At 57.9% G+C, this 3,284-nt stretch overlaps 1 long non-coding RNA gene across 1 annotated transcript; it reads left to right on the top strand.

Annotated features, from left to right (window-relative positions):
* Positions 1-785: 785 nt before the first annotated feature.
* Positions 786-2,021, top strand: LOC108447809. Its single transcript, XR_001863495.1, has 2 exons — positions 786-1,473; positions 1,818-2,021. It is a non-coding gene; the product is annotated as an uncharacterized LOC108447809 (long non-coding RNA).
* Positions 2,022-3,284: the final 1,263 nt, after the last annotated feature.

Here is a 3,284-nt window from a genome sequence, read left to right as displayed (position 1 = left end):
GCAGCCTCTCCCCCCAGCCTGGCAGCGCTGGGATCGCTGAGCCCCTGCAGCAGGCAGAGATAAGGGGAGCAGCAGGAAACGCGCACCTCTCCCGGGGCAGCCAGGAAAGGAAGCGATTCCCGGTGACGGGAGCGTGCCTGGGGGCTGCAGCACACAGCGAAGGCTCACAGGATGCACCGGTTGGCGCTTTGGGATGTTTGGAGGGAAGCTGGGCTGGTGTGGGGCTGGGATAAGGGCAGGGATTCAGCTGGCGCTGGCACGGGCTCGGTCAGCAGTGTCCCGGTGCCAGCTGGGTCAGTGGGTCACTGTAATAATGCCCTTGGAGCATTTCTCCTCCTGGATATCGGGAACCAGCCCTGCTCCAGGTCAGGCTGTTTGGCAGGAAGAGCCACAAACCCGTGCCTTAAACATCCCTGCGGTTCCTGCAGGAAAGGGCTCCCACAGGGAGGTGGCTGTGCACCCCTGAGCTCCCCAGATCGGCACCAAAAAGTGTTTTGGTCTCACATCTTAAGAAACGGAGATGTCTGTGAGGTGCCCCCTCACAGAATCATGGAATTGTTTAGGTTGGAAAAGCCCTCGAAGATCATCGAGTCCACCCATTCCCCCAGCACTGCCAAGGCCACCACTGCCCCGTGTCCCCAAGTGCCACATCCACACGGCTTTTAAATCCCTCCAGCACTGCCCTGGGCAGCTGTGCCAGGGATGGACAGCCCTTTCCATGAAGAAATTTTCCCTAATATCCAACCTAAACCTCGCCTGGCCCAGCCTGAGGCCGTTTCCTCTTTCCTGTCCCTGTTTCCTGCGAGCAGAGCCCGACCCCTCCCGGCTGCCCCCTCCTTTCATGGAATGATAGAAAGAAAATCCCTCCATCCTTAATAACTGGAATCTGCTGGGTCATACCAGCCAAATGGGACAGCAGCATCTCCGAGGCTCGATAAAACCAGACAGAAGGAAGAGAAACCCCATTAGCTGCCCCCTTGCCTGGGAAGGGAGGCACAGCCACGGGTTTGAGCTGAACCCTCAGGAGCCATTTGGGACCCCCCAGCTGGTGCCCAGCTTTCCAGCAGCAGGGACGAGCTCTGTGCTGTGCCAGGGACAAAGGGGGACTCTCTGGGTGGCCGTGCCCCTCCTCTGGGGTGGCTCTGCATCCCCTCAGGCCATCTCAGGGGATTTCTCCTGCTGGCTCCATCTCCCTGCCGTTCCTGTGGTTGTTTCCTTTCCCGGGAGCATCCTGAAGGAGCTGAGAGGCGGGCAGGTCCCCCCCAGCACAGCACCCAGCTCTCCATTTTTGGGAACAATCCTCATTAATTTTGCTCTCAATTCCTTGACTCAGCTTCGCCTCATGACTCAGCACCTCCTCGTCCTGGCCCTCTGCGGGGACCCACTTCCCGATGAATCCAGGGATGGACCCACTTCCCAATGGATCCAGGGCTTGCTGAGGTGCATCTTCAAGGACAGCCACCCCTGCTGCAGGTGATTTCCCATGCAGGGTCCATCCCACACCCTCCAGCTGTGACCCAGCACAGATCTTTCTGTTCAGGGCATCACAGGTGTTCTGGGAGAGAGGTTTTCCCTATGGAGAGCTGGAAGGATGGGGTCCAGAACACCGCAGGGTGCATGGAAAAACAAGATTTTTATAAAAAGAGGTTTTCTTGGCCCTGGGCAACTCGGCTGGAGCAGAAATGTGGGAAAAGGAGAGTGCATGGAGAGGAGGCTTGGAGCACCCTGGGATAGTGGAAGGTGTTCCTGCCCATGGCAGGGGGTTGGAATGAGATGGGCTTTAAGGTCCCTTCAACCCAACCGCTCTGGGATTCCAGGATTAAGCTGCTGAGTCCTCCCAGCTGGAAAGCAGAGCTTGGATCTCCCAACACCCTGGGGAGCCAAAGACTCACAGGATGAAAACTCAGCTCCCATGTGGAAAAGTTTTCTGAGACATCTGAGCCCCAGCCCAAAGGACTGCTCGAGGTTTTAGAATGTATTTTAAGACACAAAGGTAAAGAAAAGGGTGTTTTTTAAAGCTCTGGGGCTCTCCTTCCTTCCTTCCTCTCTCTAAATATTGCTGCAAAGCTGTTTTTGCTCCGGCAGCTGCCGGATGAGCGTGCGGAGCCCTGTGAGCCCCCGGAGCTGCCGGGAGCTCAGCACGGAGCTCGCAGGGAGCTCCCAGCCCTGCCTGACACTGACTGATTCCTGCTCCCCAAGATTAGCCACAAGCTCCTTATTTGGTCCAGGCTCCAGCAAATTCCCTGGCAGAGGGGATTGCATCTGCAGGCAGAGCAGCCCAGATGGGTTTGTGCTGGAGCACCGAGAGGGTTCACAGCAAAGATAAAATCAGCCCAGCGCCTGCGTTTCCAAGGAGTCTCGTGTTTTTCCCTGCAGCACAAGGCACAGCAGACGCACAGTGCCTGTCCCCATCACTCTCCAGAGCACAGAATCATGGAACAGAATCACAGAATTCCCTGAGCTGGAAGGGACCCACAGGGATCATCCAGGGCAGCTCCTGGCCCTGCACAGACACCCCAACAATCCCACCCTGGGCATCCCTGGCAGCGCTGTCCAAACGCTCCTGGAGCTCTGGCAGCCTCGGGGCCGTGCCCATTCCCTGGGGAGCCTGGGCAGTGCCCAGCAGCCTCTGGAATAGCGGAACCTTTCCCTGATATCTGACCTAAACCCCCCAACACAGGTCTGATCCTGCCCCATCCCAGGGCTCTGACCCCGACACCCGCTGGGCTGAGCTGCTGCAGCTTTGGGACACTTCCTCGGGTGTTTATACCCAGAATCAAGAGTTTGCTGCAGATTTAGGCTTTATTTGCTGCATGGATTAGGTGCCCCTGGAATGTGCCCAGCTGGAAGAGGACAGGGACCCACAGAATCCCGGAATGCTTTCGGTTGGAAAGGACCTTAAATCCCATCTTGTTTCAACCCCCTGCCACGGGCAGGGACATCTTTGCCTAGACCAGCTCCTGCAGAAGCTGGGATCCCATGGCCCGCCCTGGGAGCATCCTCAGAGATGGGATTCAGCCCTTCCCACGGCTCTAAGAAACCCAAGTCGCCCCCCAAAACCTCTTTCCAGCTCATCTCTCCTCGCCTGACCTCCTGGGGCCTCCAGCCCTGACCCCTGCAGCCCCCGAGGGCTCGGGGGTGACTAATCCCAGCAATTAGCCTCGTTCCCTGCATTTATCTGCTTCCCGTCTTTGTCTCCCACTGACAGCCCCTCCGAGCAAATCTGCTTCCAGCCCCATTTCCCCGGCTCCGTCCTCCCCCGACAGGCACTGTCCCGCCTGACA

Source organism: Corvus brachyrhynchos, unplaced genomic scaffold (genome assembly GCF_000691975.1).
Source record: "Corvus brachyrhynchos isolate BGI_N302 unplaced genomic scaffold, ASM69197v1 scaffold245, whole genome shotgun sequence".
Lineage (NCBI taxonomy): Eukaryota > Metazoa > Chordata > Aves > Passeriformes > Corvidae > Corvus > Corvus brachyrhynchos.
The sequence above is the reverse complement of the archived record's forward strand: the minus strand, read 5'-3'. Positions and strand labels throughout refer to the sequence as shown.